Below are 15,467 nucleotides of genomic sequence, written 5' to 3' on the forward strand. Positions count from 1 at the left end.
ACTCCTAATGTTGTTTTCGATTTCTTCTAACCTTTTAAGGTAAAGATCACCAAATTGGGGAAGAGCCATCGCGACAAGCAAGAAATCCAACACACAAGCAAACGAGAAACGGGCAAAAAAAGGCAAATAGAGAAAGAGAGGGAGGATAGAGGGAGAGAGAGAGAGAGAGAGGGCGAATAAAATGGCAAGGGTGAAGTGGGGGAGAGGAAAGCGAGAGGCAAATGGCAAATAATGTAATGCACTACTAAGGAAAATCTTATACACAGAAATTTAGCAACAGCGCGGGTTAAAAAAGGGCGCTAGTGCTAGATAGCAGTAGCGGTTCAGAATAAACCGCGCTGCAGATAGGATACTAGAAGTAGCGCATGTGCCCGTAAAAGCGCTACTACTAATATTCCCATTGCTGGAACGATGGGCTACGCATAGCAGTAGCGGCCTTGCAGGAAGTGCGCTACCGCTAGGGCATGAGTAGCAGCGCGTTTCCCTGTAACGACACTACTGCTAATGGAAATAAAATAAAATGAAAAACAAATAGAAAAGTAAATGAAAATGAAAGAAATAGAAAAAGGAGAAAGAAAAAAATAAAATATAAAGCAAAATAAATGAAAAAGTGAAAAAATAGAGAAAGGCTTAGCTGTAGCGTGTGTTAGTAAGAGGCGCTGTAGCTAACGCAGCTGCAGTGCGTTTCTAGGACCCCCGCTATAGAAACAGAAAAGGAAATAAAAAAGAGAGAAAATTACATATGTATAGTAGTAGCGCGTTTTGGAAAAAGCGCTATAGCTACCTTAGCTATAGCGCGTTCTGCGAAAGGCGCTACCGCTAGTTTTGACTTAACCAAAAAACCGTTTCCTCCCGGCCACCACTTGCCCCCCCCTAAATCTCTCGACCCACCCTGCCGCCGTCTCCCTGATTCGTCGTCGCCCCACTTCGGCGCCGTCTCCTGCCGACGTCAACGCCCCCGGAGCCACCAGAGCCGTGTGCTGTCGACGCCACCGGAGCCGCCCCCAACGCCACGGAACCGCGCGGCCTCATCAACGCCACCGGAGCCGCTGTCGACGCCACCGGATCCTCCCTCACCACAACTGCCTCCCTTGCCATCACCGGAGATGCCCCTGCCTCCCTCGCCACCACCGGAGCCATCCTCTGTAAGCCCCCACCCCTCCTCTCTCTCTCTCATGCATAGGTTAGCTAGTTTAAGTATGTTAATTATCTAGGTTAGGGCAAAAATTTAGTTAGGGCTTTGACAGAGAAGTAGTTAGGTTAACTAGTTTAATTAGGTTAATTACCTAGGTTAGTGCAAAAATTTAGTTAGGGCTTTCACAGAGAACTAGTCAGGTTAATTATCTAGGTTATTTAGGCAAGTTTTATTTTAAAGATGATCCCTTCCTAGACTTTTATTGCTGATTATATCTTTTCATTGAAGTGGTCATGTTGTTTGTGCCCAAGTGGCTTTGTTGTTTGAATGAAGCTGAGTGGCCTATATATGTTTTGCCGGAATGTTGATTCATTTCCGTTCTGGCAAATTTCAGGTTCTCGATTTGTCCACTTTTTAGCAAAGGTCATGCCGAAATTTTCCGTGAATTTCGGCATGACTTGTGCTACAAACTAGGACATATCGAGTGCCCGGGATTTGCCGCACCAGGAAGGAGTCAACGTTCCTACAAAACATAGGCCTTTTGTATGTCATTATTCATTTTATTAGGTCTAGAATTAATTTACTAGATTTAATCGTAGGAAACATGGCTAGCAACGATGAAGGACAGGGTTCTGGTGATTGCGACGACATCTACTGGGCGGCACACGAATTTTTTAGCCTTGCCGACGATCAACCGGTGGCATCGGGGACTGAGACCGACACGCAGACCGGTGCTGAGACTGAGACTGGTGCTGAGACTCAGACCGGCATCGGGACCGGCGCTGAGACTGAGAGCGGTGCTAAGACTGAGACCCGCGCTGAGACTCAGACCGGCATTGAGACCGGCGCTGAGACTGAGACCGGCGCTGCCTCGGGGAGCGGAGCCGGTGTAGAACAGAAAGTAAAAAGGCAAGGCTTCCTAACAAACTCAAGGCTACTATACTGGTGGTCACGGAGGTGGACGATGGCAATTTTGAGCCAATGGCGCCCGAGGAAGCGTGTCGATGCTACGGCAATCAAATAGGCTGCATCGTACGGACAACCGCCACCATCAACGATGAGAAACTACCGAAGATAGAAAATATGAGGAGCTCCCTCCTAAAGAAGTTTCACTAGATATTCTTGTTCCCGGGCCGGAATGTGAAGGATTATGAAGATCCAGATGAGGACCCAGCAATGAAGAAGATAAACAAACACGCCATGACCAAGTTTAGAAACGCGTTGGCCGCCTCGAAAAAGCGAGTGAAAGCAAAGATCATTGACAAGAAGGAACCCTACTCCGAGATTGTAAAGTATAATCCGACAATCATGGAAGAGCAGTTTCAAATATTCAAGGAGGCTTGCGAGGCCGAAGCTGCCAAAAAAAAGTCTTAGTACATGAAGGGGCTTCAAGAGAGGAACATTGGGAGCCACCACCTCGGAAGCCGTGGTTACAGCGGAAAGAGGTCCAAATGGGCCAAGGAGGACGCATAAGCCGCGAGTCTTGGCATCCCAGACCCCTTGGTGGATTTCACCGTCCCGCAGGAGCGTAACGTCCTCAGGGCCCGGCACCGTTGGGACCCAGTGAACAAGGTTTACGAGACAACACCGGTCATTACGGAGTTCATGAGACTGCTGGTAATTTTAGTTTCTGATCAATTCGACTACACACGTTAGTCATATTTGTAAATGATCCTTGTGCCTTTTGTAGAGAGAGCAGCACCGGATTGCGGCCGAAAGCGACTCGCCATCTGAGGCATTGGCGAGGCCCAAGTGGGACACTCCATTCAACCAGGCGTTGAACATATTGAAACGACAACTGGTGGATACTCGACCGTCGTATGGACGCGTGCACGGTGTCGGAGACGGCGCCACGTGGAAGAAGTACTACCGTGAGACCATGGAGGAGAGAAAGGAAAGACGGAGGTTAACTGAAGAAAACATCGACAAGAAGGTTGAGATTGCGGTTGAGAAGAAACCATCTCAAACAGTTGCAACAGCGGTAGCTGCCGCAAAACAGGTGGTTGCAGATTTGTCTACTTCCTTGGTAACGGGCGTTATCACTTGGACAAGGCAAAATCCAGAAAAAAATGCAGAGGACTTTCCCCTTGCCGAATTCTTGGGGAGCAGCTCGACTAGCGTTGCACCAGCACCTGCTCCCGCGCCTGCTCCCGCACCGGACGTGCTCGGTGGTGCTTCATCTTTGGCTGAGCTCGACGCCCTCATGGTATCTGTCACACCGGCCCCCTTCAATATAAATGTATAATCTCCCATTTTCGTTGCCTTTCGGATGTCTCACGTCGTAGACTTTTCTTTGCTGTCTGACGAAACCCCGTGCACCATATTGTACACCATCGGCGACCAGAAGGTGGACGTGGGGAAGGCGACGATAATGAAGCCGAAGGAACCATTGTTCCACAGCCGGCCGATGCCCCCGAATGTCTTGAAGGTTTCCGTGGCCAGTGTCAAACCGGGCCACAAGAATTTGCCTCCTCCAATACTAGCGGGGGATGACGACGAGACACCGCGGCTGCATGGTGATTGTTGCAATGGGTGGGTGCTGTTGTGGCCAAAGAGTCTGCTTCGTCTGGAGGCGGCCGGGAGCACACCCACGAGCACTGGAGGCAGCCGGGAGCACACCCACGAGCACGCAGCCTCAGCAAGGTATGAACACCAACACCCCACCTACCCAATTAGCGTCGGGTGTCGGGTTGGGTGATAGCGGACAGGGTAAGGAGGAGGCTCCATTAGTCGCTGATGACGTCGCCATGGATGAGGATGAGGACGACGATGGCGCTGAACAGTATGTCTATACTGGCGCCTCCTCAGGGTTTGAGCGTCATGAGTCGGTGCCTGAATTGCTGTCTCAACGTATTATGGACAACCTTCCGGTAGTAAAGAAGTCTAGGAAGAGAGCGAGGAAAGGCAAAAAAGTTGATTCTATGATCCAGCCGCCTCAGCAGCCTCGGCTTCAGGACCGTATAGATATTCCCGATGCGGATAAATGGCATATCCCCGGTCAACCAATCCTACCTACAACAGCGCTACGGGCCAGATTCGGCGATCTAAGGAGACTTCATGACGATGTGCTGCGGGTAGAGAAAGGCCTCATCGCCTTGAAAGATCTAGGATACCCACTCTACGTGGTTAACGTTCCGCAGCAAATGTCGTACGTCGACAGCTTCCCCGCGGATAAGTTCTTCCTACGATTCGATTACATATTCGACATGTTTCACGTGAAGAAGCTGGATTTTACGTTTGTCTGCCTTTATGCCTTGCACATGAACTACATTATCGGGGTTGAGCAGATATCTAATATCTGTGTCGCTGACCCGTACTACATGCACGAGGGCTCCTTGGGAGTCTGCGCAGAGCACCGTGAATACGCGAGGGATTACATCGTCACTTTCATGCTCGCCAATAAGGACAAGGAGGCGATTCTCGTGCCTTATCATCCCGTGTAAGTCATCCGCGCAGCTATCCTTCCTTCGATATGAATCATTCATTTTCACGGTGGAGGCTAATTAATTTGAGGTGTACTTATTTTGCGCAGCGGCGGGCGCGCCGTCCTCATCATCATCTACCCCCGATTCTCCCACGCTCTTTACTTGGACTTGTCGAAGAACATTCACAAAAAGGATTACACCCACATCAAGGATGTTCTCGACAGTGCTATGTTTTACTACCAAGCAAGGGGTGGAGAGGTCAGGGGCAAGAAGACAAGGGGCGGCAGGGCCGCCTTCGGCCATAAGACCGACTTCTGCTGCATCCAGCAACCGAACGATTCTCTTAATGATGGATTCTATGTCCTACACCACATGCTGGCGTACAGACGGGATCACCAGAACCTTGACATGTCACCTAGATCTGGTGATGCCCACATTCTGCAATGGGCAAAGGACATAGGAGATATCAAGGATCATCGACTTCGAGCTGAGTTCTATAACATCCAATGCGAAGTTGCCCAAATCATCATGAAGGAGGTCGTCGAAAAACAGGGATGTTCTACGGAGAAGGACAAATGTCGCGGGAAGACGTCCGAACATGGATAACCTCTCAGCGTCTCGACATGAAGCCTTTCACTAAGCTCAAGGACTATCTCCCTGACTTGGATGGATGGAACGACATGTTGGAGTGATTGTCGATATATGACAATGTGTCCGTTTAGTCCATACTTTCTGTATGACAAAACTTTGAGTTATGCACGGTGAAACTTTATTTGTGATGTAATTAAACCGTACTCCTCCTCGACTAGCAAAAATCACTCTAGTTAGGGCATTTTGGGGTACAGTGAACTTTGTTATTTATGCTTATGATATGTTGTTTCTATTTTTGCCAAGTCTGTCTCTTTCTATTGCTCAACTATATATGTTGCATATCATCGACTCATGTGACGATGCAGGTGCATAGATCATAGATGGCGAAGAAGTGCTACGCCAGGAGTATATATACGACAAGTGGCCGGAGTGTCAGGCCCAGGTGTACCAGTTTTTGGTTTCCGAGCGACAGGCAGTAGTTAGTTTAGGTTCACGCTAATGCGAGAGAGGGGTACGAACTCATGTACTCAAAGTGATAGCTCTTCTTGCGTATATCATTGTTTAGATGGATGATGATGTATTTGCAAGTAATCGAGACTTGTATCGCTATTTTCGAGATGATGAGAAAAGACCACTTTGTGTTGGATGATGATTATGATGAGACTATTTGTATGTATATGCTATGATTACATCTGTGGTCTCGCAGGCATTTGTATGTGTATCATGATGACATTTGTATGTGCTAAAGATTCTTCTATAAAGCCTTTTCAAATACAAAACAAATATGCCGAAAAAACAAAAAACTACTAAAATTAGCAGTAGCGAGTGGAGAAAAGTTAGCAGCAGTGCGGTAGTAGCAGTAGCGCGCACGGAAGAAGCGCGCTATAGCTATTAGCAGTAGCGAGCTTCCACTAAGCGCGCTGCTGCTACACTTGTGTAGCAGTAGCGCTGGTGAGCACGCGCTACTGCTATGTCTTAGCTGTAGCGCCTTATTAGTAGAGCCGGTCCACGTGCTACTGATACACCTAAAACCCGCGCTACTGCTAGCCTTTTCCCTAGTAGTGGCAGGAGATAAGGGTTTGTGATGGGTAATTGGTATGTTTGACTTTTGCGTAGAACTCCCCGGTAACGGCGCCAGAAATCCTTCTTGCTACCTCTTGAGCACTGCATTGGTTTTCCCTTGAAGAGGAAAGGGTGATGCAGCAAAGTAGCGTAAGTATTTCCCTTAGTTTTTGAGAACCAAGGTATCAATCCAGTAGGAGGCTACACGCGAGTCCCTCGCACCTGCACAAAACAAATAAATCCTCGCAACAAACGTGATAAGGGGTTGTCAATCCCTACACGGTCACTTACGAGAGTGAGATCTGATAGATATGATAAGATAATATTTTTGGTATTTTTATGATAAATAAGCAAAGTAAAATAAAAGGCAATGAAAATAACTAAGTATTGGAATATTAATATGATGAAGATAGACCCGGGGCCATAGGTTTCACTAGTGGCTTCTCTCAAGAGCATATGTATTTTACGGTGGGTGAACAAATTACTGTTGAGCAATTGACATAATTGAGCATAGTTATGAGAATATCTAGGTATGATCATGTATATAGGCATCACGTCCGAGACAAGTAGACCGACTCCTGCCTGCATCTACTACTATTACTCCACACGTCGACCGCTATCTAGCATGCATCTAGAGTATTAAGTTCATAAGAACAGAGTAACGCCTTAAGCAAGATGACATGATGTAGGGGGATTAATTCATGCAATATGATAAAAACCCCATCTTGTTATCCTCGATGGGAACAATACAATACGTACCTTGCTGCCCCTACTGTCACTAGGAAAGGACACCGCAAGATTGAACCCAAAGCTAAGCACTTCTCCCATTGCAAGAAAGATCAATCTAGTAGGACAAACCAAACTGATAATTCGAAGAGACTTGCAAAGATAAGCAATCATACATAAAAGAATTCAGAGAAGATTCAAATATTGTTCATAGATAAACTTGATCATAAACCGACAATTCATCGGTCTCAACAAACACACTGCAAAATAAGATTACATCAAATAGATCTCCACAAGAGAGGGGGAGAAATTTGTATTGAGATCCAAAAAGAGAGAAGAAGCCATCTAGCTAATAACTATGGATCCGTAGGTCTGAGGTAAACTACTCACACTTCATCGGAGAGGCTATGGTGTTGATGTAGAAGCCCTCCGTGATCGATGCCCCCTCCGGCGGAGCTCTGGAACTGGCCCCAAGATGGGATCTCGTGGATACAGAAAGTTACGGTGGTGCAATTAGGATTTTGGCTCCGTCTCTGATCGTTTGGGGGTACGTAGGTATATATAGGAGGAAGAAGTATGTCGGTGGAGCAACAGGGGGTCCACGAGGGTGGAGGGCACGCCTGGGGGGGGGGGGAGGCACGCCCCCTACCTCGTGGCCTCCCTCTTGATTGCTTGACGTAGGGTCCAAGTCTCCTGGATCTTGTTCATTCCAAAAATCACGTTCCTGAAGGTTTCATTCCGTTTGGACTCCGTTTGATATTACTTTTCTTCGAAACCCTAAAATAGGCAAAAAAACAGCAATTCTGGGCTGGGCCTCCGATTAATAGGTTAGTCCCAAAAATAATATAAAAGTGTATAATAAAGCCCAATAATGTCCAATACAGTAGATAATATAGCATGGAGCAATCAAAAATTATAGATACGTTGGAGACGTATTAGTATATTTATTCAAGACGAAGAGTGAGACCTAACAAACCGTCATCGACTTTGCAAATGAAGCTCAATGTCAACACAATGCAAAGATCTTGAAAATAAGAAGTGACAATGGCACCGAGTTCAAGAACTACACATTGGATGAGTTTCTTAGTGATGAGGGGATCAAGCATCAATATTCTGCATCTTACACCCGTCAACAAAATGGTGTTGTGGAGAGGAAGAACCAGGCATTGATGGACGCGGCAAGGACCATGATGGCGGAGTTCAAGTCTCTGTTCAACTTTTGGGCCAAAGCCATCAAGACCGCTTGTCATGCATCTAATTGGCTCTATCTTCGCAGAGGCTTGAACAAGACTCCATATGAGATACTTACCGGCAACAAGACCAACCTCAAGTACTTCCAGGTGTTCGGTTGTAAGTGTTTCATTCTCAAGAAAGGTGTATGTTTGTCTAAATTTGAGGCTAGAGCTCATGAGGGCATATTTGTTGGTTATTCTACAGACTCTCATGCTTACCCTGTCCTCAACAAGTCCACGGGACTCATTGAGGAGACATGTAACGTGGAGTTTGATGAGAATAACTGCTCCCAAGTGCAGAAAAGTGGTACTTGTGATGTAGGTGATGAAATTCCTCCCCAAGCAATAAGAAGAATGGGTGTTGGTCATATCCTACCCATTGAGGAACCCCTTGTGGCCGAACGAGAAGGACAATGTTCCACTCATGTGGAACCATCACCAACCCAAGACCCACATGCTTCCGAAGAACAAAGTGAAGGCCCTCAACCAAATGAACATGTTCAAGGGAAAGATCAACCTCAAGATGGTGCTGAACCACCAAGTGATTCCCAAGATCAAGTTCTTACCACCGAGCAAGTTCAAGATCAAGAGCAAGTTGAAGATCAAGAACAAGCTCAAGACGACACTCAAGATGATCAAGTTACCGCTCCTCTACTCTCTCTTGAGGAGGAATTGGAGCGCCGTGCCGCCAAGATTGCGTCCAAGCTCACTACCAAAGATCATCTCATGAAGAATGTGCTTGGAAGCTTAAGAAAAGGGGTAAGCACTCATAGACAATTAGCAAACTATTGTGAACATCACACATTTGTTTCTTGTGTTGAACTCCAAAAGGTCCATTAGGCGCTCGAGGATCTGGATTGGTTTAATACCATGCATGAAGAACTCAACAACTTCGAGCACAACAAGTGTGGATATTGGTGCCAAGGCCAAAGGAGAACCATAATGTTATTGGAACCAAGTGGATATTCATGAACAAGCAAGATGCTCATGGGATTATCGTACACGACAAGGCTCGTTTGGTAGCACAAGGCTACTCCCAAGTTGAGGGTATCGACTACGGTGAAACCTTTGCTCCCGTTGCTAGCCTTGAATCTATTCGTTTGTTGATTGCTTATGCTTATCATCATAACTTCAAGTCTCAACAAATGCATGTGAAGAGTGCTTTTCTTAATGATCCTATTAATGAGTTGGTGTATGTCAAACAACCCCTAGGGTTTGAGGATCCCGAGTTCCCCAATCATGTGTAGCAACTCGATAAGGCACTCTATGGCCTTAAAAAAGCCCCACATGCATGGTATGAGCACCTTACCGAGTTGTTGCAAGATCGTGGGTTTGAAATTGGGAAAATCGACCCCACTCTTTTTACTAATAAGGTCAAAGGCGAGTTGTTTGTATGCCAACTATATGTTGATTATATTATCTTTGCTTCTCCTAAAAAAGCTTTCAATGAGGAGTTTGCCGCTCTCATGACCTCGAAGTTCAAGATGTCCATGATGGGAGAGTTGAAGTTCTTTCTCGGGTTCAAAATCAAACAAATAAGAGAAGGAACCTTCATCAACCAAGCCAAATACACTCAAGACATGCTCAAGAGATTCAAGCTAAGTGATGTCAAGCCGGCTTCCACTCCAATGCCCGTCAAATGCCAACTTGACATAGATCCCAATGGTAAAGTGGTGGATTAAAAGGTATATCGTTCCATGATTGGCTCCTTGCTTTACCATTGTGCATCTAGACCAGATATGTTGAGTGTGGGAATTTGTGCACGGTTTCAAGCCGCACCTAAGGAAAGCCAGTATGTGGCGGTCAAGCAAATCTTTTGATATTTAGCTCATACCCCAAACTTTGGCTTATGGTACCCAAGAGGAGTTAACTTCAACCTTTGTGGGCTTTTCGGACTCAGATTGGGCGGGAGACAAAGTGGATAGGAAGTCAATTTCAACCTTGTGGGCTTTTCAGACTCGGATTGGGCGGGAGACAAAGTGGATAGGAAGTCAACTTCAACCTTGTGGGATTTTCGGACTCAAATTGGGCGGGAGACAAAGTGGATAGGAAGTCAACTTCTGGAGGGTGCCAATTTCTTGGTTGCTCTTTGGTGAGTTGGTCTTCTAAGTAGCAAAGTTGTGTCTCTCTCTTGCCCAGCGAAGCGGAGTATGTGGCCACCGGTAGTTGTTGTGCTCAACTTCTATGGATGAGGCAAACTTTAAAGGATTAGGGTGTCATTTGTGACAAAGTGCCTCTTTGGTGTGACAATGAAAGTGCCATCAAGATTTCTCTCAACCAGGTGCAACACTTCAAGACGAAGCATATTGAGATTCGGTATCACTTCATCTGGGATCACATTAGGCGAGGGGAGATTGAGCTCAACTATGTCAACTCTCATGATAACCTTGTAGATATTTTCATAAAGCCCTTGGATGAAGCAAGATTTCGCGAGTTAAGGCATGAGCTAAATATCATTGATTTGAGCAATGTGGCTTGAACCTTTGCACACCCCACCATACTCATCTTGATGTCTTGTTTAGGTGTAGGCATGGACATAGGGGGAGTGTTGTTCTCTCAATGAACTCTCCCACCCCCATTATGCATAAATTGATCAACTCTTTCACATTAACCATTTTTTATGGTCCTTGTGCTTCAAAGACGAGTTTTGGTCATGGGCCCAAGGATAATTCTTCGCGGTGCCATACCAATTGACTCAAACATAGGTGGCTCTGGCCACCACCCTCTCGCTTTGAGAGGTTTTGGTTTGAGTTTGGTCCTCGTTGTCTTTTGCCTTCTTTTCAGCCATGTTTGTGTTTGACTTGCCTCGTGTGTGCTCATTTGCGTGTCTGGTTGTTTGAAGTTTGCATTGCAAAGGCCGTGTTTTTCTGTTTTTTGTCGAAACATGCACTTTCTTGGGTTTGCTGTACTACCATGGCAAGACATGGTACTAACGTTGGAGATGGGTTGCTTCTGTGCTTGCACAGCTGTGCCCCAGGCACAGTACTACCGCTTCCATCGCGACAGTAATTTTTTACTGCTGCTAGAAGAGCGGTACTACCGCCATGTGTGCGATACTACCGTGTCCGCTGTACTACTGTGCTGTCATGAGTGCGTGGGGGTTAAGAGCGGGCAGGGGGAGTTCCAACTCCCCCATACCCATTCATCTCTTACCCTCACCATGTGTGTCTCTCTCTCCTGCCCAAGAATGGCGCCGGAGGACCTCGCCGGATCTCCGTCTCCGACCACTCTCCTCGCATTCCGTCCGCTGGGATCGATCCCCACCTCGCCCTCTTGCCATGGAATCCGGTATCTCCCTTAGTCCCTCTCTTTTTGCCCCGTTGTTGTGTTTCTAGGTTTTGGGAGATGCATGTGTGGTTCTTGTGATTTTTGGGTAAATCTTTGCAAGAGGAGATTTTAGGAGAGTGCTAGTGCAGTAGATATGCTATTTGGTGTGTTGCAACAATGTAGTTTTGATCAACGGTAGTACCGATCCAAATTTACGGATGTTCCTAGATCTGTTCTCGCGAGATTCAACCTGTGCGGTACTACCGCTCCTCTCGGGGCGGTACTACCTCTTGCTCTAGCGAGATCCTCCCCGTGCGGTACTACCGCTCTGGAGCGGTACTACCGCCCGACGCACGGAAGAAGAACCGGGCATATTTTGGAGAGCCTCTGGATTTGGTGGAGTAGTTTGGTATTGAGGGGATTGTTGGATTTCGGGTTCTAGCAGACCCTTGAGGTTCGAACACTGGGGTGCGCGCGGAGATCCCTCCCCTACCGATCTACGTCTAGTCTCCTCGCGTGATCTAAGCTGGAAAAAACAAACAACACAAGGGACACAAGGTTTATACTGGTTCGGGCCACCGTTGTGGTGTAATACCCTACTCCAATGTGTGGTGTGGTGGATTGCCTCAGGGGCTGATGATGAATAGTACAAAGGAAGAACAACCTCGCGAGAGGTGTTCTTGAGCTGGTGCGATGAACTGCTAGGGTGAGTTCAATTGCCTCTCTCTCTCTGCTAGGGTTCTACCAGATCTTTCCCCGTCCTCCCACTCTATGGTGGCTAGCTCTATTTATAGAGGCCCTGGGCCTCTCCCCAAATAATGAGCGGGAAGGGCGCCAACAATTGGCCATTTTGAAGGGGAACATATAGTACAAGTTATCCTAACCAAAGGTGGTCTTCGGCTGCCAAAAGCACTGGTGATGACGCCGTCTTGGGCTCCACGGTGACCTCCGTACTGCCGCTCTGCTGGTCTAGGTCTTGTTGCACCGGAATGGTAACCTTTGCCCGATGCCTTGGCCTGCGCTTTCCCCCTTTGCACCAAAGGGGAAACAAGGACACTGCACAGGCCGGCGCCCGCCTGGCGCCCGTCTGGTCTCGATCGTCATGGCTTGCGTCACAGGTTCCTCGCGAGGTATTCCTTCCTTGATCTCTCCGCCTCCTCGCGAGCCTGCCTGATGAGGCTACCTCTGAGGAAGCTTTCTGTCGTCCGCCGCGCGAGGTTTGGCCCCTCACAAGGGTCTTGAGCTTGAGATGATGAAGATGGGCCGCGTTGGGCCCCCACTTGAGCCACGCCGCAGGCCGCAGGCAGGCAAGTCTGGGGACCCCTGTTCCCAGAACGCCGATAGTAGCCCCTGGGCCCAAGGCGCGCCCGGGCTTGGCCTGGCAGGGAAGCGAAGGGGTAAGCGTGAAGCGCCGCGGGCCCCAACAGCCTGCGGCCTTGGGCGCCGCGTGGCGGTTGACTGGACGTGGGCGTATGCGCTTCCCCATGATGGTGAGCCTGCCTGCCTGATGAGGCTGCCTCTGAGGAAGCTTTCTGTCGTCTGCCTCGGCGACCGCATGACTTGACAAGTCCCTGCATGCAGAGAAACCGATCATGATTACCTGCGATCGTGGTGCTCGGCGGTTGGCCTCCTCCGGCTATAAGTACGGAGCTGGGCGAGCCCCTTCAGTCCATCCCTTCTTGCTGCTCCTTTTCTTCTTCTTGGCTACTCGCCGTCCCCATGGCGCCAAAGAGATTCTCAGCCGTGGAGAAAGGAAAGGCCCCCTGGGTAGGGCCTGACCCCCCCGACCAAGCGCGGTCGACGCCGCCCTCGCAAGTATACCACAGTCCCCGTGGTAACCTCCCGCAGCCATGGAGGCGGTTCCCTGCGCGGTGGTGAGCGCCCGGTTGCTGACGGGGGGCACGCCATGGGTGTGCGCCCCCCTAGGCCACGCTTTCGCTCTGCGGAGGTGCTGCCGGAGTTCGTTGTGTGGTCGGCAGACCCATCCAGCACCCGGCTCCAGCTCCCCTGTTTCTTTGTAGATGAACTGCCAGCCAGCGCTCGGTGCGGCTTCTGGCTCCAGGCAGATGGCTGCTGCAGTAGGGCCTCCTGGGCTTTGCTGGAGGTCTCCGTCTCTGGGAACGGGGCTCTGACACGCGGCTGGCAAACGTTTACCCGCGCGCGCGGCCTGGGCCGGTGGTGCACCCTGTACTTCAAGTTCGATGGCGACGCCACCCTCTACGTGAGGGTGTTTGGGGAAGATGGTCGCCGTGCCGGGTGCTTCCCTGAAGATGACGACCGCGGCCGCCTGCCCAGCCCCGGCACTGACCGGGATGAAGATGGCGACTGGCATACAGGCGACGATGCTCGGGGTTCACTGAGCTTCGGGGACCCCCTCTCAGGCAGCAGCTCCTCCAACGGTGGCCGCGACCAGCCCCCGCGCCGTCGCGCCCACCTGGGTGAAGGTAGCGGGTCAGCCCGCCGTCGCGCCCCGGTGAAGCGAGAGGAGGGATCCGCCTGAGCCCCAGGAGTAGCTCGAGCCTTCGCTGTGGGTTGGCGCAGGACGAATCGCGCCCGTTTTGTTTTCTTTCTTATCCTGCATAGAAATAGAAAGTAATGTAAGGCCCCACGGGGGCGTGTTAGAACTGCTGCTGTTTAACCATCGTGCTGTTTCCGCTATTTCTGCGCTGTATTTTCGCGCTGCGCACCCATGTGTGGGAACTATTTTAGCTCGGTGGGGCTTGGCGCGGTCCTCGCCTCCCGAGGCCGTGGGCTCGTCGTGCGCTTCGTGCCCTGCAAGGATCAGTAGGAGGGGTAGCTTACGGTCTTGGTTGTGGGGGCGATCGGCCTAGGTCCCACGCTCGTGTCCCGATGCCCGTGGGGCACGGACTGGGAGGGGTGCTCCCGTAGAGGACTCGGATAGGAAAGCTCCAAACGATCGGGGCAGAAAACAATCGCGAGGACACCCGCGACTCCCTCGCGAGACTTGTGCGAGAGAAAACGAGGCAAGCGAGCGAGAAAGACAAAGAGTCACAAGCCAGGAACATCAGCAACTCCAATAAAACTTCAAACGGGAATAAACAAGCCAACTGCAGAAAGCAAATGGGAAAGCCGCGTCCGGCACCTATTCTAGTGTTCGATGTATTCTCGCCAGCGCAGAGCTAAGTGCTGCCACTGGGCGTGGGCGGGAGCCCCCGAGGCCCGAGGGCGGCACTCCGGAGACTCCGGGGCGTGTACAGCCCCACTCATTATTACGTGAGAGTGTCACAGGCGGCGAGCTTCACAGGCATTTGCCTTCTTCATAGGCACCGGGCCTTTCCCAAAACGCAGCAGCTTCACAGGCATTCGCCTTCTTCACAGGCACGGGGCCTTTCCCAAAACGCAGCAGCTTCACAGGCATTCGCCTTCTTCACAGGCACCGGACCTTTCCCAAAACACAGCAGCTTCACAGGCATTCGCCTTCTTCACAAGCACCGGGCCTTTCCCAAAATGCAGTAGCTTCACAGGCATTCGCCTTCTTCACAGGCACCGGGCCTTTCCCAAAACGTAGCATCTTCACAGGCATTCGCCTTCTTCACAGGCACCGGGCCTTTCCTAAGCGCAAGGCCTCGCTCAGAGATAGAACCTCCGGAGATGTTGAATATTCCACGCATTCTGAATGGGTACCCCCTCCGTGGTCTCCAAGAGCGCGGAGCCAGGCCTGGAAACATGAACAACCTTGAACGGGCCCTCCCACATGGGAGAGAGCTTGTGCAACCCCTCCCTGGAGAGAACCCGTCCGAGCACGAGATCCCCTACCTCAAGAGTTATGGGGCGAATGTTGCGGTAGTGGTATCGTCGCAGCACCTGTTGATACCTTGCCGCTCGCAGTGCGGCTTCTCGGCGGCGTTCCTCCCCCAGCACGAGATCCGTCCCCCGCATGGCGTCCTGCTGCGTCTCGTCGAACGCCAGGACCCGTGCAGAGCGACGCCTGACCTCGTGAGGGAGAACAGCCTCTGCTCCGTAGACGAGGAAGAACGGGGTCTTGCCAGTCGGCTTGGTCGCAGTTGT

This window comes from Triticum urartu, chromosome 1A, assembly GCF_056163025.1.
Source record: "Triticum urartu cultivar PI428250 chromosome 1A, HENAU_Tu73, whole genome shotgun sequence".
In the NCBI taxonomy this organism is placed as follows: Eukaryota; Viridiplantae; Streptophyta; class Magnoliopsida; order Poales; family Poaceae; genus Triticum; species Triticum urartu.